Consider the following 23,195-nt stretch of genomic DNA (forward strand, 5'->3'; position numbering starts at 1 on the left):
AGCAGGAAAGCTTGTTTTTCTTTTCCAGATTATGAATAGGAACAAAGAAGAAGATGATGATGAAGATGACGACAAGTGAGCTACAGATGACAGCAGGGACAGTAGTATTTAAGTTTTTCATGTGTCGGCTGGGCTGACAGTCTAAGTTTCTTAAAATATATATATATATTTTGTTTAGCCAAATTAGTTAACAAACATGGATGTTTGTTTAAGCAAATAACTTATGCTGTAATGTTGTTATTGTTTCAGTTGAATAAATCTATTTAAATTGTTATTAAGGTCAGGATTATTTTTCTCCTTCCTAAGTACAACAGAACAGTGGTGTCCAAATATGAATGATTAACCCATTAAACTGGGGAGAAAAAAGTAATATAAAAAGTGATTCTAAAAATCTTCATCTACTTGCATATTAAAGTAGCAAGAAAAAGTTTAGGTAGAAACTTTGATTTAAATCACTGATTTAAATCAAGCCTTACTGACTAGTGATTTAAATCGTGATTTAAATCAGTTAGATTTAAATCAAATCCACCCTGGTTATGAACCACCAGTCATCACGAACCACATCGAAGGTGTTTACTATTTCTTGTGGTTTCTGAAGCCACTTCTGGTTTCGGGTATTGTTTGCACTTTCTAGGAAATGTATGGAGAACTAATGTTACTTACAAACGTGTTGAATAGAATTCAGTGGTCGCCTTTTAGGGTTTTTCTCATCGATTCTTATGTTCAGCTACAGGACAAAAATACGAAGAAGCCATCTAAGGGATCCGAGGAAACCTATTCTAAGACATAATGGAAGGAGTTACCGTAGGTCTTAAATAATGATGGCCACTCATTTTTCTTTACTTAGCTGCTTTTATCTTGCCATAATACAAATTCTAACAGTCTATTCAGTAGGACTATCAGCTGTGTATCCACCAGACTTCTGCTCAACACAACTGATGGCCCCAACCCCATTTATAAGGCAAGAAATCCCACTTATTAAACCTGACAGGGCACACCTGTGAAGTGAAAACCATTCCCGGTGACTACCTCTTGAAGCTCATCAAGAGAATGCCAAGAGTATGCAAAGCAGTCATCAAAGCAAAAGGTGGCTACTTTGAAGAACCTAGAATATAATACATATTTTCAGTAGTTTCATACTTTTTTGTTAAGTATATAATTCCACATGTGTTAATACATAGTTTTGATGCCTTCAGTGTGAATGTACAATTTTCATAGTCATGAAAATACAGAAAAATCTTTAAATGAGAAGGTGTGTCCAAACTTTTGGTCTGTATATATACACATACACACACATGTATATATAATGTTAGGGCATGTGAGGTTGGGCTATGGGTTGAACTAGATGGACCTATAGTCTTCCTTCAACCTTAATAACTATGTAACTATGTAAATATACACACACACACACACACACATATATATCTACTATATAATTGTCTAAGGGTCACTTCCGTCTGTCTGTCTTTCTGTCTGTCATGGATATTCATTGGTCGCGGCCTCTGTCTGTCATGGAAATCCAGTCGCTGATTGGTCTCGCCAGCTGCCTGTCATGGCTGCCGTGACCAATCAGCGACGGCCACAGTCCGATTAGTCCCTCCCTACTCCCCTGCATTCAGTGCCCGGCGCCTGCTCCATACTCCACGCAGTCACCGCTCACACAGGGTTAATGCCAGCTGTAACAGACCGCGTTATGCCGCGGGTAACTCACTCCGTTACCGCCGCTATTAACCCTGTGTGTCCCCAACTTTTTACTATTGATGCTGCCTATGCAGCGTCAATAGTAAAAGGATCTAATATTACAAATAATAAAAAAATCATTATATACTCACCTTCCGCCACCTTTCCGGCTCCTCGCGACGCTCCGGTAACCGCTCCATGCAAGCGGCAGGTTCCGGTGGCAAGGATGGTATGCGACAAGGACCTGCCATGATGTCACGGTCATGTGACCGCGACCTCATCACAGGTCCTGCGCGAGAAGGACCTGCCACGACGTCACGGTCATGTGACCACGACGTCATCACGGGTCCTGCGCTACCAACCCTGGGACCGGAAGCTGCCGAGTGCACTGCACACAGGCGACAGGACTACAAGGACTCCCTCGGAACGTGAGTATATGTTTATTTTTTAACCTGTGACATACGTGGCTGGGCAATATACTACGTGGCTCTGTGCTGTATACTACGTCACTGGGCAATATACTACGTGGGCTGTGCAATATACTAAGTGGACATGCATATTCTAGAATACCCGATGCATTAGAATCGGGCCACCATCTAATATAATATAATATTATATACCAATCAGCGACATTAGCACAGGGATTTAAACACAGTGTGCGACCAATCAGCGAAGTGTGATTTAAATCCTGCAACAATTCACGGCTGGATAGTGCCTGTGATTTAAATCCCGCGCCAATGTAGGATACTAGGATAGGGATGAGGACGATCATTCCTGCCAGGATAGGGATGAGGAGGCAAGCATACCAGCATAGGGATGAGGGGGCCATCCATACCAAGTTAGGGATGAGGGGGCCATCCATACCAAGTTAGGGATGAGGGGGCCATCCATACCAAGTTAGGGATGAGGGGGCCATCCATACCAAGTTAGGGATGAGGGGGGCCATGCATACCAAGTTAGGGATGAAGGGGGCCATGCATACCAATATAGGGGTGATGGGGGCCATGCATACCAAGATAGGCGTGAGGGGGACCATGCATACCAAGATAGGGGTGAGGGGCCCATGCAGACCAGGATAGTGATGAGGAAGCCATGCATACCAGGATAGGGATGAGGGGCCCTTGCATACCAGGATAGGGATGAGGGGCCCATGCATACCAGGATAGGGATGAGGGGCCCATGCATACCAGGATAGGGATGAGGGGCCCATGCATACCAGGATAGGGATGAGGGGCCCATGCATACCAGGATAGGGATGAGGGGGCCATATATACCAGGACAGGGGATATTAAGTACAGAATTGACCACATGTTTTGCTTAAATTTTTTTCCCCAATTTCCTCTTCTAAAACCTAGGTGCGTCTTATGGTCCGAAAAATACGGTATATTATTACTGCACTCATTACACATCTACAAGACTGCTAAAGAAAAAAGAAATAAAATTTCACAGCAGTGCTCCTTTAAATCAGGTTTTGTGTTTATATGCATTTTTTAAGTATGGATGCTTCTAAAATATTTAACGGAAGCATACTCGAGATCCAGCGCATGCTGCTTTGGACATCTGTGCAGGTTCAAGAATCGATATGTGCTACATTCAGTGGACCTAGAACCGCTGAAGCAGGCAGAGAATTCAGAGCGCTTGTGGCTTCCGAACACAACAGACACTGCTCCCCGCACCCCCACTGATCAGCTGTGTTAGCTCTAGCAGCTGGATATAAGCATTGAACAGAACTGAAATGGGCAGCTAGATTCAATGTGTAGCAGCAGCTGCTGGGTCCTGCAGGACAGCTCATATTAAGAGAATAGCAGCGCAACTACATCCAATGCCTAGATACAACCACTGCAAAACAATAGCAGAATGGTGCCAGACCACAACCAATCTGAAATGGATGACTTCTCTTAATGGTAGCTCATCAATATCATATGACCAGACAACCCCTTTAAAGGGACTCTGTCACCTGAATTTGGAGGGAACAATTTTCAGCCATAGAGGCGGGGTTTTCGGGTGTTTGATTCACCCTTTCCTTACCCGCTGGCTGCATGCTGGCTGCAATATTGGATTGAAGTTCATTCTATGTCCTCCGTAGTACATGCCTGCATACACAACAGGTGCACATAGCCTCGCCGGGTCAGTCAGAAAAACGGGCCCAGTACACAGTTTTTTTACAATCTGCACAGGATCCGTTTTTTCATTTTGATGGATCCTGTGCAGATTGTAAAAATGGAAGTGTGAAATAGGCCTTAGAGGTGGACATGCTGGTGTGCTTTGGATTATTATCTGGCTGCATAACCCCAAGAACGCTTCAGCTTGAGGTCACAAACAGATGTCCGGACAATGTCCTTCAGGATTTTTTGGTAGACATCAGAATTCATGGTTCCATTTACCATAGTAAGTCTTCCAGGTCCTGAAACAGCAAAACAGCCACAGACCATTACACTACCGCCACCATATTTTACTGTTTGTATGATGTTACTTTTCTGAAATACTGTTACTTCTACGCCAGATGTAATCGGACATACACCTTCCAAAAAGATCAACTTTTGTCTCGTCAGTCCACAGATTATTCTACCAATAGTCTTGGGGATCATTAAGGTGTTTTCTGGCAAAACTGAGACGAGTTTTTATATTCTTATCGCTGAGCAGTAGCTTTCGCCTTGAAACTCTGCCATGCACTCCATTTTTACTGAGTCTCTTTCATATGGTGGAGTCATGAACAATGACCTTACCTGAAGCAAGTGAGGCCTGCCGTTCTGTTGGATGTTGTTGTGGGGTCTTTTATGATTTTTTGGATGAGTTGTCGCTGCACACTTGGGGTAATTTTGGTAGATCGGCCATTCCTGGAAAGGTTCACCACTGTTTCATGTTTTCGCCATTTGTGGAAACTAGCACCAACTGTGGTTCGCTAGATTCCCAAAGCTTTAGAAATGGCTTTATAAAGCTATGTGCACACGATGCGGATTTGTAGCGTTTCCATGTTTTTTACGAGTGGAAATGCTCCAAAAACACAATAGATTACATAAGCAATCTTAATCAATGATTTTCCTGAAGTGTTGTGCACGATTCGGAAATTTCCATCCTTATTTGCATCGTTTTATTTTCTGCTCAATGTCAATTCTTTTTGCGGATCGGCAGCATTTCTGCACCCACTGACTTCGACTGAGTCAGTCAAATCTGCAGCAAACACGCAGGTGTAAAAAGATTTGCAGATTTGCTGCCAAATACGCTGCGAATTGTCAAAGGAAATGATGTCAGAAGAGGAAGGGTGTGTGGGTGGAGAGGAAGGGCGTGTGGGTTTAAAATATGTGCGTGTGTGTCTGCGTACCCATGCAACGTGTGTACCCAAGCGTCGTCTGATGGGACTAAAACTCCCATCTGGCTATGTCTTTTGTCTCATAACAGACAGCATGAGCCCATGATGGAAGAATAGTCTCATCAGCCTGTGTTCAATTGTAAATCAAAACATTTACATAATTACATACATATTCACATACACATTTACATACTCAGCGAACACCTAATCCCAGAGTCTCCTGCAAACAATCAAAAATAAACCAGCATTTACTCCCTGTCCGCCGTAGTCCAATTAATTCCAAGTGTCCCACGTTGATCTCACCCGGCCGCTGGCGATACACTGACAGAAGATATCGCAGTGTATCACTGAGCCGCCGTTTGAGTTCACTGGAGTTCATCAGCTGATCAGCTCCGATGCTCTCACAGCACCGCTGCATGGGAATGTTCTCATGCAGCGATGCCGTGAGAGCACTGGAGCTGATGAACTCCAGTGAACTCTCACGGCAGCTTAGTGATACACTGACAGGAGATAATCGCTCCCGCAGTGTATCACCAGAGGCCGGGTAGAGTCATCTCCCGATGTGACTGTTCTACACGAAAGATCGCGGTGGGACACTCGGTATTAAATGGACAATGTCAGACAGGATAGTATTATATGTTGGTCTATAAGATGCGCCATTTCTGATGTTTTTAGCCTGATGGGTGCAAATATCCATGGTCCCTTCCCAGGCTATTAATATCAGCCCACGGCTGACTGCCTAGCTTTTGCTGGTTCGATTTTATAGGGGACCCCATGTAAATTTTTTTCTAGGGTTCCCTTGTAAACTAGTCAGTAAAGGCTAAGCAAATAGCTGTAAGCTGATATTAATTTGCCTGGGAACCTTTACGGCTATTGGCTCTTTCCCAGAATATTAACATCAGCTCGCAGCCGTCAGCTGTCCCTCTGCTGGTTATTAAAATAATGCGGGAGCCCACGCAATTTTTTCTTTATTTTTTTTTTTTAAATAAACAGACATTGCATTTTGTGCAGATGAATTATGTTAATGCTCCTACATAGGCTGGTGTGTGTCTTTATTCAATATTAATGAGGCTATCTGGCTGAAGAGGTTGAACAAGGAAATGGCATCACAATTTTTTTTTTTTCATAATATATCTTTATTTAGCTCTATGGATTTACAAAAACGCATGAAAATCCGCATGAAAAAACGCATAAAAAAATGCATGGAATTTCCGCTGCGTTTTCTCCAAAAAGATGCAGAAACCACGCATAAGTTTCCACAAGCAAATCCAGAATGTGCGCACATAGCCTAACTGTTTTTCCAGACTGACAGATCTCATCTCTACTTCACTTTGTCAAGCAGGTCCTATTTAACCCCTTCCCGACCTTTGACGCATACGCTGCGTCATGAAAGTCGGTGCCATTCCGACCCATGACGCAGCATATGCGTCATGGAAAGATTGCGTCCCTGCAGGCCGGGTGAAAGGGTTAACTCCCATTTCACCCGATCTGCAGGGACAGGGGGAGTGGTAGTTTAGCCCAGGGGGGGTGGCTTCACCCCCTCGTGGCTACGATCGCTCTGATTGGCTGTTGAAAGTGAAACTGCCAATCAGAGCGATTTGTAATATTTCACCTAAAAAACTGGTGAAATATTACAATCCAGCCATGGCCGATGCTGCAATATCATCGGCCATGGCTGGAAACACTTATGTGCACCCACCCCACCCCTCCGATCGCCCCCCCAGCCCCCCGATCTGTGGTCCGCTCCCCTCCGTCCTGTGCTCCGCTCCCCCGTCCTCCTGTCCGCTTCCCCGTGCACCAATCACACCCCCTGTGCTGCAATCAAACCCCCCCGCACTCCGATCCCCCCCCCCGCACACAGCGACCCCCCCCCCGTGCTCCGATCCACCCCCCCGCACAGCGATCCCTCACCCCGTGCTCCAATCCTTCCCCGTGCTCCAATCCTCCCTCCCGTGTTCCGATCCACCCCCCCATGATCCGATCCACCCCCCCGTGCTCCGACGCCCCCCCCGTGCCCTGATCTCCCCCCCCTTATACTTACCTGGCCGCCCGAGATCCGTCCGTCTTCTTTCCTGGGCGCCGCCATCTTCCAAAATGGCGGGCGCATGTGCAGTGCGCCCGCCGAATCTGCCGGCCGGCAGATTCGTTCCAGAGTGAATTTTGATCACTGAGATATATCCTATCTCAGTGATCAAAATAAAAAAAATAGTAAATGACCCCCCCCCTTTGTCACCCCCATAGATAGGGACAATAAAAAAAATAAAGAATTTTTTTTTTTTTCACTAAGGTTGGGGTAAGAACTAGGGTTAGGGTTAGGGGTAGGGTTAGGGGTAGGGTTAGGGGTAAGGTTAGGGTTAGGGGTAGGGGTAGGGTTAGGGGTAGGGTTAGGGGTAGGGTTAGGGGTAGGGTTAGGGCTAGGGGTAGGGTTAGGGGTAGGGTTAGGGCTAGGGTTAGGGTTTCGGTATGTGCACACGTATTCTGGTCCTATGCGGATTTTTCCGCAGCGGATTTGAAAAATCCACAGTGCTAAACCGCTGCCGATTTATCGTGGATTTACCACGGTTTTTCTGCGCATTTCACTGCGGTTTTACAACTGCGATTTTCTATTGGAGCAGTTCTAAAACCGCTGCGGAATCCGCAGAAAGAAGTGACATGCTGCGGAATGTAAACCGCTGCGTTTCCGTGCAGTTTTTCCGCAGCATGTGTACAGCGATTTTTGGTTCCCATAGGTTCACATTGAACTGTAAACTCATGGGAAACTGCTGCGGATCCGCAGCGTTTTCCGCAGCGTGTGCACATACCTTTAGAATTAGGCTATGTGCACACGGTGCGGATTGGCCGCTGCGGATCCGCAGCAGTGTTCCATCGGGTTTACAGTACCATGTAAACATATGGAAAACCAAATCCGCTGTGCCCATGGTGCAGAAAATACCGCGCGGGAACGCTGCGTTGTATTTTCCGCAGCATGCCAATTCTTTGTGCGGATTCCGCAGCGTTTTACACCTGTTCCTCAATAGGAATCCACAGGTGAAATCCGCACAAAAAACACTGGAAATCCACGGTAAATCCACAGGTAAAACGCAGTGCCTTTTACCCGCGGATTTTTCAAAAATGATGCTGAAAAATCTCATACGAATCCGCAACGTTGGCACATAGCCTTAGAGTTGGGTTGGAATTAGGGTTGTGGTTAGGGTTAGGGGTGTGTTGGGGTTAGGGTTGTGGTTAGGGGTGTGTTGGGGTTAGGGTTGTGATTAGGGTTACGGCTACAGTTGGGATAAGGGTTAGGGGTGTGTTGGAGGTAGAATTGAGGGGTTTCCACTGTTTAGGCACTTCAGGGGGTCTCCAAACGCAACATGGCGCCACCATTGATTCCAGCCAATCTTGTATTCAAAAATTCAAATGGTGCTCCCTCACTTCCGAACCCCGACGTGTGCCCAAACAGTGGTTTACCCCCACATATGGGGTACCAGCATACTCAGGACAAACTGCGCAACAATTACTGGGGTCCAATTTCTCCTGTTACCCTTGAGAAAATAAAAAATTGCTTGCTAAAACATCATTTTTGAGGAAAGAAAAATGATTTTTTATTTTCACGGCTCTGCGTTGTAAACGTCTGTGAAGCACTTGGGGGTTCAAAGTGCTCACCACATATCTAGATAAGTTCCTTGGGGGGTCTAGTTTCCAAAATGGGGTCACTTGTGGGGGGTTTCTACTGTTTAGGCACACCAGGGGCTCTGCAAACGCAACGTGACGCCCGCAGACCATTCCATCAAAGTCTGCATTTCAAAAGTCACTACTTCCCTTCTGAGCCCCCACGTGTGCCCAAACAGTGGTTTACCCCCACACATGGGGCATCAGCGTACTCAGGAGAAACTGGACAACAACTTTTGTGGTCCAATTTCTCCTGTAACCCTTGGGAAAATAAAAAATTCTGGGCTAAAAAATTATTTTTGAGGAAAGAAAACGTATTTATTATTTTCACGGCTCTGCGTCATAAACTTCTGTAAAGCACTTGGGGGTTGAAAGTGCTCACCACACATCTAGATAAGTTCCTTTGGGGGTCTAGTTTCCAAAATGGGGTCACTTGTGGGGGGTTTCTACTGTTTAGGCACACCAGGGGCTCTGCAAACGCAACGTGACGCCCGCAGACCATTCCATCAAAGTCTGCATTTCAAAAGTCACTACTTCCCTTCTGAGCCCCCACGTGTGCCCAAACAGTGGTTTACCCCCACACATGGGGCATCAGCGTACTCAGGAGAAACTGGACAACAACTTTTGTGGTCCAATTTCTCCTGTAACCCTTGGGAAAATAAAAAATTCTGGGCTAAAAAATTATTTTTGAGGAAAGAAAACGTATTTATTATTTTCACGGCTCTGCGTCATAAACTTCTGTAAAGCACTTGGGGGTTGAAAGTGCTCACCACACATCTAGATAAGTTCCTTTGGGGGTCTAGTTTCCAAAATGGGGTCACTTGTGGGGGGTTTCTACTGTTTAGGCACACCAGGGGCTCTGCAAACGCAATGTGACGCCCGCAGACCATTCCATCAAAGTCTGCATTTCAAAAGTCACTACTTCCCTTCTGAGCCCCCACGTGTGCCCAAACAGTGGTTTACCCCCACACATGGGGTATCAGCGTACTCAGGAGAAACTGGACAACAACTTTTGTGGTCCAATTTCTCCTGTAACCCTTGGGAAAATAAAAAATTCTGGGCTAAAAAATTATTTTTGAGGAAAGAAAACGTATTTATTATTTTCACTGCTCTGTGTTATGAACTTCTGTGAAGCACTTGGGGGTTCAAAGTGCTCACCTCACATCTAGATAAGTTCCTTTCGGGGTCTAGTTTCCAAAATGGGGTCACTTGTGGGGGGTTTCTACTGTTTAGCCACATCAGGGGCTCTGCAAACGCAACGTGACGCCCGCAGAGCATTCCATCAAAGTCTGCATTTCAAAACGTCACTACTTCACTTCCGAGCCCCAGCATGTGCCTAAACAGTGGTTTACCCCCACATATGGGGTATCAGCGTACTCAGGAGAAACTGGACAACAACTTTTGGGGTCAAATTTCTCCTGTTACCCTTGGGAAAATAAAAAATTGAGGGCTAAAATTCATTTTTGAGAAAATAATTTTTTTTTTTTATTTTCATGGCTCTGCGTTATAAACTTCTGTGAAGCACTTGAGGGTTCAAAGTGCTCACTACACATCTAGATTAGTTCCTTTGGGGGTCTAGTTTCCAAAATGGGGTAATTTGTGGGGGATCTCCAATGTTTAGGCACACAGGGGCTCTCCAAACGCGACATGGTGTCCGCTAATGATTGGAGATAATTTTCCATTTAAAAAGCCAAATGGCGTGCCTTCCCTTCTGAGCCCTGCCGTGCGCCCAAACAGTGGTTTACCCCCACATATGGGGTATCTGCATACTCAGGACAAACTGGACAACAACATTTGTGGTCCAATTTCTCCTATTACCATTGGCAAAATAGGAAATTCCAGGCTAAAAAATCATTTTTGAGAAAAGAAAAATTATTTTTTATTTTCATGGCTCTGCATTATAAACTTCTGTGAAGCACCTGGGGGTTTAAAGTGCTCAGTATGCATCTAGATAAGTTCCTTGGGGGGTCTAGTTTCCAAAATGGGGTCACTTGTGGGGGAGCTCCATTGCATAGGCACACAGGGGCTCTCCAAATGCGACATGGTGTCCGCTAACAATTGGAGCTAATTTTCCATTCAAAAAGTTAAAAGGCGCGCCTTCCCTTCCGAGCCCTGCCGTGTGCCCAAACAGTGGTTTACCCCCACATATGAGGTATCGGCGTACTCGGGAGAAATTGCTCAACAAATTTTAGGATCCATTTTATCCTATTGCCCATGTGAAAATGAAAAAATTGAGGCGAAAATAAATTTTTTGTGAAAAAAAAGTACTTTTTCATTTTTACGGATCAATTTGTGAAGCACCTGAGGGTTTAAAGTGCTCACTAGGCATCTAGATAAGTTCCTTGGGGGGTCCAGTTTCCAAAATGGGGTCACTTGTGGGGGAGCTCCAATGTTTAAGCACACAGGGTCTCTCCAAACGCGACATGGTGTCCGCTATCGATGGAGATAATTTTTCATTCAAAAAGTCAAATGGCGCTCCTTCCCTTCCGAGCCTTACCATGTGCCCAAACAGTGGTTTACCCCCACATGTGAAGTATCGGTGTACTCAGGAGAAATTGCCAAACAAATTTTAGGATCCATTTTATCCTGTTGTCCATGTGAAAATGAAAAAATTGAGGCTAAAAGAATTTTTTTGTGAAAAAAAAGTACTTTTTCATTTTTACGGATCAATTTGTGAAGCACCTGGGGGTTTAAAGGGCTCACTATGCATCTAGATAAGTTCCTTGGGGCGTCTAGTTTCCAAAATGGGGTCACTTGTGGGGGAGCTCCAATTTTTAGGCACACGGGGGCTCTCCAAATGTGACATGGTGTCCGCTAAAGAGTGCAGCCAATTTTTCATTCAAAAAGTCAAATGGCGCTCCTTCCCTTCCAAGCCCTGCCGTGCGCCCAAACAGTGGTTTACCCCCACATATGAGGTATCAGCGTACTCAGGACAAATTGGACAACAACGTACGTGGTTCAGTTTCTCCTTTTACCATTGGGAAAATAAAAAAATTGTTGCTGAAAAATCATTTTTGTGACTAAAAAGTTAAATGTTCATTTTTTCCTTCCATGTTGCTTCTGCTGCTGTGAAGCACCTGAAGGGTTAATAAACTTCTTGAATGTGGTTTTGTGCACCTTGAGGGGTGCAGTTTTTAGAATGGTGTCACTTTTGGGTATTTTCAGCCATATAGACCCCTCAAACTGACTTCAAATGTGAGGTGGTCCCTAAAAAAAATGGTTTTGTAAATTTCGTTGTAAAAATGAGAAATCGCTGGTCAAATTTTAACCCTTATAACTTCCTAGCAAAAAAAAATTTTGTTTCCAAAATTGTGCTGATGTAAAGTAGACGTGTGGGAAATGTTATTTATTAACTATTTTGTGTCACATAACTCTCTGGTTTAACAGAATAAAAATTCAAAATGTGAAAATTGCGAAATTTTCAAAATTTTCGCCAAATTTCCGTTTTTATCACAAATAAACACAGAATTTATTGACCTAAATTTACCACTAACATGAAGCCCAATATGTCACGAAAAAACAATCTCAGAACCGCTAGGATCCATTGAAGCGTTCCTGAGTTATTACCTCATGAAGGGACACTGGTCAGAATTGCAAAAAACGGCAAGGTCTTTAAGGTCAAAATAGGCTGGGTCATGAAGGGGTTAAAGGGACACTGTCACCTGAATTTGGAGGGAACAATCTTCAGCCATGGAGGCGGGGTTTTTGGGTGTTTGATTCACCCTTTCCTTACTGCACTGGCTGCATGCTGGCTGCAATATTGGATTGAAGTTCATTCTATGTCCTCTGTAGTACATGCCTGCACAAGCAATCTTGCCTTGCGCAGGTGTGTACTATGGAGGACAGAGAATGAACTTCAATCCAATATTGCAGCCAGCATGCAGCCAGCGGGTAAGGAAAGGGTGAATCAAAACCCCAAAAACCCCGCCTCCATGGCTGAAGATTGTTCCCTCCAAATTCAGGTGACAGTGTCCCTTTAAGTGTTTTCTTGATTGAGAACAGGCGTGGCAAGGGAATTTGAACTCACTATCCCAAAGATGTGATAAACTACAGCTAAGGCTACGTTCAGACTAGCGTTGTGCTAGTCTGCGTCGGCGCCGCGTCGGGCGACGCACGCGTCATGCGCCCCTATGTTTAACATGGGGGACGCATGCGTTTTTGCTTGTTGCGTTTTGCGACGCGTGCGTCTTTTTTGCCGCAAGCGTCGGACCAAGAAAACGCAACAAGTTGCATTTTTCTTGCGTCCGATTTTCGGCAAAAAACGACGCACGCGTCGCAAAACGCAGCGTTTTTGCGTGCGTTTTGCCGCGTTTTTCAGTGCGTTGTGCGTCGCGTCGCCGACGCAGCGGCGCACAACGCTAGTTTGAACGTAGCCTAATTTATGTTTTAAGGGGGTGTGAACTTTTCACTTTTCCACATAAGGCCCTGTAGGTTTGGATTTCTTTTCCGTCAATAATAAAGACCTTCATTTAAAAACTGGATTTTGTGTTTATTTCTGTTACCCTTGTCTAATATTTACATTTGTTTGGTTATCTGAATATTTACATTTGTTTGGTTATCTGAAACATTTAAAGTGTGACAAACATGAAAAAAACAGCAAATTAGTAGAGATCGACGGACACCTAGATGTTCGGCTCCAGCGGGTTTGGCCAAACAGTTACAAAGAATTCAGGTTTGGGTACCAGAACAATATCCGAACCCCATTCACTTGAATGGGAGGCCCGAACATGCAGTGTTTGCCACAATGTCATGTTCATAACAGCGCAGCAAATACTGCTTCTGTCTGGCAGTAAAATCATAAACAACCGGTCAGACAGCTGTGGTTCCCACGCTATCAAAAGCCAGCGTGAGCGCGCAGCTGTGATCGGAGGTATAACGTTTACCTCCGGCAATTGGTGTCAGCTGATGGGACTACTGCTCCCATCAGCCAATGCCTTCTGCTGCTGCTAATAACAGCGAGAACATGCGGCGGCTGAAGGGAGTATTCATCAGTAGGCGCCTGTGTCTAAATAAATAATAATAATAAAAAAAAAAAGTGTGGATTCCCCTGTATTTTTCATAACCAGCCAGGCAAAACTCGCAGTTGGGGGCTGCAACCCTCAGCTGTCAACTTCAGCAAGGCTGGTCATCAAGAATAGCGGTGTCCCAAGATGTTTTTTTTTTTTTTAATTATTTAAATAAATTTTAAAAAAAACGGCTTGGGGTCCCCGCCATTTTTGACAACGAGCCTTGCTAAAGCAGACAGCTGGGGGCTGCTATCCTGAGGTTGGTAAGGGGCCATGGATATTGCCCCCACTCCAGTCTACAACTAGCAGCCCGCAGCCACCCAAAAAAGGTGCATCTATTAGATGCGCAGATTCTGGCGCTTTGCCCAGCTCTTCCCACTTGCCCTGCAGCAGTCGCCAAATGGGGTAATATTTGTGGGGTTGATGTCACCTTTGTATTGTCTGGTAACATCAAGCACACAGATTACTAATGGAAAGGTGTAGAAGTGAAGGACAGCATCCGATCCAGGTGAAGAAAAAGAAACACTTTATTGTGCCATAGGTGCAACGTTTCAACCTCAAAAAGGTCTTTGTCAAGCATACATAATGATCAACATGGCGGCCTTATATAGGAAGTAGATAACAACCACCTGGCAGGTCCGCCCACAAAATTTACATACCCATTAACTGGTGATCATAATAACAATAAAATTGTGCAAATTGTGTAACATACATAGTTTAAAAAATACATTACAGTATTACTTGAGTCCCCTAATGTAGATAACAACTTACGTAATCATCATAACAAACACATGTGGAAGGTCCAAAAGTAAATAAACAATCTCATCTGTCATATCAAAGCCAATCAGAAAGGCTCAAGGGGGCCATTGTGTCCGTGTACTACCTATCACAGGGCTTGTGTTATTATAATCCCAACTAACCTATCGATGCCTAAGTTGAAGATCCAATCCGGGACACCAGTGCAAAACCAGCCCTACACAATGGAGCCAATCCAGGCTCTATGTCCTCTTACCTAGAACCGCCTCCCAGGCTAATCACAATACTTCCTGTTAATATCATTCAAGATATCCAAGTTTATCAAACATGGCTCGAATCCCGGAATCAGTGCACTCATCAGACGGCCCCGCGGTGCAGCAAAGCATGAAATCACATGCCGCTACACCCCGGACCGCCGAGTGACACGCCCACCGGCAAAGACACCCGCCCCATATATGAGAACCAATCCAGGCTCACAGTCCACATCAAGAACAACGTTGTTCTTGATGTGGACTGTGAGCCTGGATTGGTTCTCATATATGGGGCGGGTGTCTTTGCCGGTGGGCGTGTCACTCGGCGGTCCGGGGTGTAGCGGCATGTGATTTCATGCTTTGCTGCACCGCGGGGCCGTCTGATGAGTGCACTGATTCCGGGATTCGAGCCATGTTTGATAAACTTGGATATCTTGAATGATATTAACAGGAAGTATTGTGATTAGCCTGGGAGGCGGTTCTAGGTAAGAGGACATAGAGCCTGGATTGGCTCCATTGTGTAGGGCTGGTTTTGCACTGGTGTCCCGGATTGGATCTTCAACTTAGGCATCGATAGGTTAGTTGGGATTATAATAACACAAGCCCTGTGATAGGTAGTACACGGATACAATGGCCCCCTTGAGCCTTTCTGATTGGCTTTGATATGACAGATGAGATTGTTTATTTACTTTTGGACCTTCCACATGTGTTTGTTATGATGATTACGTAAGTTGTTATCTACATTAGGGGACTCAAGTAATACTGTAATGTATTTTTTAAACTATGTATGTTACACAATTTGCACAATTTTATTGTTATTATGATCACCAGTTAATGGGTATGTAAATTTTGTGGGCGGACCTGCCAGGTGGTTGTTATCTACTTCCTATATAAGGCCGCCATGTTGATCATTATGTATGCTTGACAAAGACCTTTTTGAGGTTGAAACGTTGCACCTATGGCACAATAAAGTGTTTCTTTTTCTTCACCTGGATCGGATGCTGTCCTTCACTTCTACACGTTGGTATGTACCTCTCCACCTGGGTCCTGTGGAGCTAGGACGAGCATCCTTTGTACGCTACAGCAGTGCTGTCGGCCGCCATTGCTTTATTTGTACTAATGGAAAGGTGTCTATAAGACACCTATCCATTACTAATCCTATGGTTGTATGGGATTTTTTTTTTTGTTTTATTACAGGAGACGAGTGCTTTGGTGGAATTAGGCGTTAGGTGAGTTTAACTGTGTTTGTTATTTTTAAATAAAAATGGAATGGTGTGTTTTGTTTTTCAAATAAAGACTTTATTCTGGCTGTGTATTTATTTACAATATAACTATAAAATTAGTAACGGATAGGTGTCTTATAGACGCCTCTCCATTACTAATCCATGGGCTTAATGTCAGCTGACAATACAAAGGCGACATCAACCCCACAAATATGAATCCCATTTGCCACAGCTACAGGGCAAGTGGGAAGAGCCGGGCTAAGTGCCAGAATTGGTTCATCTAATAAATGTGCCTTTTCTGGGAGTCTGCGAGCTACTATTTTTAGGCTGTTGTGGGGTCAATATTTATGGCCCCTTACCAGTGTGAGAATATCAGCCCCCAGCTGTCTGCTTAGCAAGGCTGGTTGTCAAAAATGGGGGGACCCAATCGCTGTTGTTTAAATGATTTAAGAAACAAAAAAAAGTGTGGGTACCGCTCTATTCAGCCTTGCTGAAGGTGTCAGTTGAGTGGTGCAGCCCCCAAGCTGCGAGTTTTGCCTAGCTGGATATAAAAACACAAGGTAACCAACGCCGTTTTTTAATTTATTTTTTAAATCATTTATTTACAGAGTTGGTGCCGGCTGATGAATACTCCCATGAACAGCTCCTGCTCTTGCCATTATTAGCGGCAGCAGGCGTCGGCTGATGGGAGCAGTAGCCCCATCAGCCGACACCAGTGACCAGAGGTAAACTTTATACCTCAGATCACAGCTGAGCACGCACGCTGTCTTTTGACAATGTGGGAACCACGGTTTTCTGACCAGCGGTGATGATTTTACCCCGATCAGAAGTGGTGTTTGCTGCGCTGTTATGCGCATGACAGCGCGACAAACACCAGGTGTATTGGGGTTGCGAACCCAAACAGTAACATGGACTTCCTGATGAAGTCTGTGTTCGGTGTCCATGCCTGAACAGTAGGTGTTCAGTACGGATGCAGAACTTTACTGTTAGGGTTCGCCCATCTCTAGAACTCAGAGAGGTGGCAAACACTTTTTCACACAACTGTTTATAGTTACAGTGGGGAAAATAAGCATTTGATACACTAACGATTTTTCAAGTTTTCCCACCTACAAAGAATGGAAGAGACTAATTTTATACATACAAGTCAACTGTGAGAGACAGAATATGGAAGAAAAAAAAAGGACAAACAGAAAACCACATTTGTATGATTTTTACATAATTAGTTAGCATTTTATTGCATGAAATAAGTATTTGAAAGTAACCTGTCACCCCCCCCCCAGGTGTTTTCAACTAAAAGAGCCACCTTATGCAGCAATAATGCTGCATTCTGTCAAGGTGGCTCTTTTAGTTGGGGTCCCGGCCAACGCTGAACTATTCATTTTTAGAATTTGCCTTTCCTACCTGTAGTTTGACAGGGGGGCATGTCTTCTCCCCCCTGACACAAACGCCTCCCAGCCATCACTCAGGGCCTCCGTGCGGCGCCTCCACTTCCTTCATTAATGTCCCCGACGCATGCGCTGTAAGTTTTTTTTTGGGCATGTGCAGTTTGCGCTGCCCTTCGACTCCCATCACACGATGGAAAGTTAGAGCGCAGGCGCCGGGGATGTTAATGAAGGAAGTGGAGGCGGCACCCGGAGGGGCTGAGGGATGACTGGGAGGCGTTTGTGTCAGAGGGAAAAGACATGCCCCCCTGACAAACTACAGGTAGGAAAAGCAAATTCTAAAAATGAATAGTTCAGCGTTGGCAGGAACCCCAACTAAAAGAGCCACCTTGACAGAATGCAGCATTAGTACTGCACAAGGTGGCTCTTTTAGTTAAAAACGCCTGGGGGGGGGGGGGGGGGGGGGAAAGACGGGTTCCCTTTAATACAACAGAAAAGCAGAAATTAATTTTTGGTACAGACACCTTTGTTTGCAATTACAGACGTCGGACATTTCCTGTAGTTTGGCCCACTCCACCATACAGATCTTTCAGGTTTCAGGGCTGTCACTGGACAACACGGAGTTCCAGCTCCCTCCAAACATTTTCCATTGGGTTCAGGTCTAGAGACTGGCTAGGCCACTCCAGGACCTTGAAATGCTTCTTACGGAGCCACTCCTTAATTGTCCTGGCTGTGTATTTTGGATCATTGTCACGCTAGAAGACCCAGCCACGGCCTATCTTCAATGCTCTTACTGAGAGAAGGTGGTTGTTGGGGAAAATCTCATGATACATGACCCCATCCATCCTACCTTCAATACAATACAGTCATCCTGTCCCCTTTGCAGTAAAGCATCCCTAAAGTATGATGTTTTCCCCTTCATGGTTGGGACGTTGTTCTTTGGGTTGCACTGATCCTCCTTTTTCCTCTAAACACAATGAGTGGAGTTGATACCGAAAAGTTCTATTTTGGTCTCGACTGACCACGTGATCTTCTCCCATGCCTCTGCTGGATCATCCAGATGGTCACTGGCAAACTTCAAAAGGGCCTGGACATGTGTGTACCCTGCAGAATTTGAATCAATGACGGTGTAGTGTGTTACTAACGGTAATGTTTGAGACTATGGTTCCAGCTCTTTTCAGGTCATTGACCAGGTTCTCCTGTGTAGTTCTGGGCCGATTCCTGACCTTTTACAGAATCATACTTACCCCACGAGAAGAGATCTTGCATGGAGCCCCATACCGAGGACAATTGACAGTCATCTTGTGTTGCCTTCTCACCAAGCTGCCGGCCTACTATCCTGTAGCCCATAACAGCCTTGTGAAGGTCTACAATTTTGTCCCTGTTGTCCTTAGACAGCTCTTTGGTCTTGGCCAAGGTGGAGAGGTTGAGTGTAAGTGTGTGGACAGGTGTCTTTTATACAGGTATCGAGTAGTGATATGCAAGTATACTCGTTACTCGGGTTTCCCAGAGCATGCTTAGGTGGTCTCTGAGTATTTGGATGTGCTCAGATATTTAGTTTTCGTCGCTGCAGCTGCATGATTTGCGACTGCTAGACAGGCTGAACACATGTGGGAATTGCCTAAGAAACAAGCATTCCTCACATGTATTCAAGCTGTCTAGCAGTCACAAATCATGCAGCTGCGGTGACGAAAACGAAATCTCCGAGCACATCCAAATCCTCAGAGACCACTGTGAAACCCGAGTAACGAGTATACTCGCTCATCACTAGTAACAAGTTCAAATAGGTGTAATTTGTACAGGTAATAAATGTAGAGTAGGAAGGGTTCTTAAAGAAAAACTAACAGGTCTGTGAGAGACAGCATTCTTACTGGTTGGTAGGTGAACGAATACTTATTTCATACAGTAAAATGCAATTTAATTATTTAAAAATCATACAATGTGATTTTCTGTTTTATTTTTGGATTCTGTCTCTCATAGTTGAAATGTACGTACGATAAAAATTACAGACCTCTCCATTCTTTGTAGGTGGGAAAACACAGGTGCTTCTCACAAAATTAGAAAATCATCAAAAAGTTAATTTATTTCAGTTCTTCAATACAAAGAGTGAAACTCATATAGAGTCATTACAAATAGATTGATCTATTTCAAGAGTTTATTTCTTTAATGTTGATGATTATGGCTTAGGCTAGGTTCACATCGCGTTAGTGGCATCCGTTTAACGGATCCGTTAAACGGATGAGCTAACGCTGATGCCCCAATTCCCTTTTTGTCTATGACCGTGCAAACGCAAGGTAGCATTGCGTTAGCTGTGCATAGACCTCTATTACTAACATGTCCATTCGCTGTGCGTTAGACCTAATGTACCCGAAAATGCATATACCGCGTTCGAGAGTGCGTCACAAAATAACGCATCATCGCTAACGCATGCCTATTTTGACATGCGTTAGGATGCGTTACGATAATGCATGGCAATGGGTGCCTTAATGGCTCCATTACATTGCGTTAATGCCGCCTAGTAATGGATCGCCCTACCGCGATGTGAACCTAGCCTTACAGCCAATGAAAACCCAAAAGTCATTATCTCAGTAAATTAGAATAAGTAACAAAAAACACCTGCAAAGGCTTACTAAGCGCCTAAGCGTTTATAAAGGTCCCTTAGTCTGTTTCAGTAGGCTCCACAATCATGGGGAAGACTGCTGACTTGGCAGATGTCCAGAAGGCAATCATTAACACACTCAACAAAGAGGGTAAGCCACAAAAGGCCATTGCTGAAGAAGCTGGCTGTTCACAGAGTGCTGTATCCAAGCATATTAACCCTCCGTCACATACAACTGATCTGACAGGCGCTTCTCTTTTACTTTCATTTCTCCTTCCTCACCAGATTGTGAGGAAACCCCCTCCCTCCAGGTAGTCTCCTGTCTCTTGAAGGTCTGTGAAACCTGATATCACAGTTGGATTTCAGAGCTTCAGGGGAGAGGATATAGCTGCACAGATCTCTCAGGCTCATTGTATGTGAATACGTCACATTCAGTAAGGTTGGTATTTTATGTTTTTATTCATCACAATAGTTTATTTAGCTTGTTTTATGAATGTACAGCACAAAATGTGAGGATATTTCATAGAAATAAGGGAGATTTTATAAAAGAAAGTGTGCTGCTCAGGCATATACAGTAGTTCCCTAACATATTCCTTCTCTTGCTTCAGATTATCTGCTGAAATGGAGAGGAAAATGTACAATTTATCCAAACAACTTGATGTTGAGGAAGTAACAAACATGCTGTTAGATGATAGAGACCTCACACTGAATGAGGATTTAGGAGAGGAAAGCGAGATTGATTCTCATGATGAGGTGGAAGAATGTGTCCTGGATTCTGAAACAGAGCAAGATGGTGACAGTGGTGAGGATGAAGAAGTTGGATCATATTATATTGGAAAAGATAAAAATACTAAATGGAACAAGAAGCCATTCCAGAAAAAACGTAGGGAACCTTTAAACATTATTACTCACCTTCCTGCAGTAATAGGAACTGCACGTAATGCAAAAACTGCAGTTGAATGCTGGAACAGTATATTTACAGATGACATTCTGGACTCTATTGTCACATATACCAACCAATATATAGACATTATAAAGGACAAGTACATCTGCAACAGAACCATCAAGCCCACAGATGAAATAGAACTGCGTGCTTTTTTTGGATTACTGTACCTTGCAGGAGCTTATAGGGCAAATAGACAAAGTTTGGAGGAACTTTGGGGTAAAGATGGGGATGGAGTTGAAAAAATTTAGCCTTGTTATGTCCATAAACAGATTCAAGATTCTAATTCGTTGCCTTCGGTTTGACGACAGAACTACCCGAACCGAACGCAAAACACATGACCAACTTGCTCCAATTCGTGATATATTTCAAAGATTTGTTGTAACCTGTAAACAAAGTTATTACCCTGGAGAGAATCTCACTATTGACGAAATGCTCCCTGGTTTTCGTGGTAGATGTGCCTTTCGTCAATATATTCCATCAAAGCCAAACAAATATGGAATAAAAATGTATGCCCTTGTTGATGCCAGTAAGACCTACACTTACAACCTGGAAGTTTATGCAGGAAAACAACCAGAAGGTCCTTACTGTGTGAGCAACAAACCCATTGATGTTGTAAAAAGACTGGCTGAACCCTTATTTGGATCGGGTCGCAATATTACAGCTGACAATTGGTTTACAAGTTGTGATCTGATTGATTATCTGAAAATTCAGAAGCTGTCATATGTGGGAACTGTAAGAAAAAACAAAAGGGAATTGCCGCCACAGTTTGTAAGTGTGAAAGAGAGACAACAGTACAGCAGTATGTTTGCATTCCATAATGGAAAGGCTTTAGTTTCCTATGTACCACATGCCAAAAAAATCGTACTTCTTCTATCAACACTTCATGATGATGCTGCCATCGATCCTGGGACTGGGGCAGAAAAAAAAACGGAGATAATTACATTTTACAATGCCACCAAAGGGGGTGTGGATACAGCAGATCAGATGTGCTCCACTTTCAACGTCAGCAGAAACATCAAACGCTGGCCAATGGTCATATTTTTTGCTATGTTGAATTTGGGTGGTATAAATTCACAAGTAATTTATCTTGAAAACAATCTTGAACCACTCCGTAGACGATTGTATCTGAAAAAATTGGCCCATGAACTAGTACTTGGAGAGCTACGCAGGAGAAGCGTGAAAACAATCGGTATCCCCTCTCGCCTTCAAGTTCAGCTCAAAAGGTTCCGCCCATTTTTTGATGGTGAAAAGTCACCATCTGCACCACCTCACAAAAGAAGGAGATGCACCACCTGCCAAACGGAAAGCGGAACCAGAAGGCTTTCAAATTATGAATGTCTCAAATGTCATAAAGCAATTTGCCTGACACATGCAAAAATGGTGTGTAATTCTTGCTATTTGCTCTGCAAGTGTGACTTTTCTGGGGAAACCTCAGCATCTACTTCTGATTGAATATGTTTTTAATAGTACTTAAGGTACCTTAAAATTAAGTTTGTGTTCAAAAATTTTCTTTGTACATTTTTTTGAGAGAGTCGAACTGGGGACTATTTGGCGGGAGTTTTGAAAAGTTTGTATTTCATAGTTATTAGTTTTATGTTAAGTAAATGTTTTTTTTTGCAACTGATTATGTGTAGTCTCTTTTATTACATCCCTATGAAGGTCACTGATCACTTTTAGAGCACTGAAATTGCAAACATTAGATATTATAGGTATTTTTCCAGCAGGCGCCTGACAGGCACATTGTATGTGAACTCGTTAGTCTGAATATTGTATGTGACGGAGGGTTAATGAAAAGTTGAGTGGAAGGAAAAAGTTTGATAGAAAAACATGCACAAGCAACAAGGATAACCGCAGCCTTGAAAGGATTGTTAAGAAAAGGCCATTCAAAAATATGGGGGAGATTCACAAGGAGTGGACTGCTGATGGAGTTGTTGCTTCAAGAGCCACCACACACAGAGTTTCCAGAACATGGGCTACAAGTGCGCATTCCTTGTGTCAAGCCACTTATGACCAATAGACAAAGCCAGAAGTGTCTTATCTGGGCCAAGGAGAACAAGAACAGGACTGTTGCTCTGTGGTATAAGGTGTTGTTTTCAGATGAAAGTAAATTTTGCATTTCATTTGGAAATCAAGGTCCCAGAGTCTGGAGGAAGAGTGCAGAGGCACACAATCCAAGCTGCTTGAGGTCTAGTGTGAAGTTTCCACAATCAGTGGGGAGCCATGTCATCTCAGGACTTGGCACCTGTCCACACTACCAAAAATACCAATACCTAGTGTGGTGAGATATGTGTATATATATATATATATATAGATATGTGTATATATATATATATATATATATGTGTGTATATATATATATATAGATATGTGTATATATATATATAGATATAT

At 43.9% G+C, this 23,195-nt stretch overlaps 1 protein-coding gene across 2 annotated transcripts in view; it reads right to left on the minus strand.

Annotated features, from left to right (window-relative positions):
* The window catches only part of PSEN1 (presenilin 1), a 126,280-nt gene that overhangs the window by 97,695 nt on the left and 5,390 nt on the right, over nucleotides 1–23,195 (minus strand). Inside the window, exon 2 of one of the 2 annotated variants that reach the window (XM_069731075.1) lies at nucleotides 664–774. The gene's annotated coding sequence lies outside the window, so the exon portion shown is untranslated. Of the gene's footprint in view, nucleotides 1–663; nucleotides 780–23,195 lie in introns of both variants that reach the window. The other variant, XM_069731084.1, reaches the window with a different exon arrangement.

This window comes from Ranitomeya imitator, chromosome 1 (genome assembly GCF_032444005.1).
Source record: "Ranitomeya imitator isolate aRanImi1 chromosome 1, aRanImi1.pri, whole genome shotgun sequence".
Classification (NCBI taxonomy): Eukaryota; Metazoa; Chordata; class Amphibia; order Anura; family Dendrobatidae; genus Ranitomeya; species Ranitomeya imitator.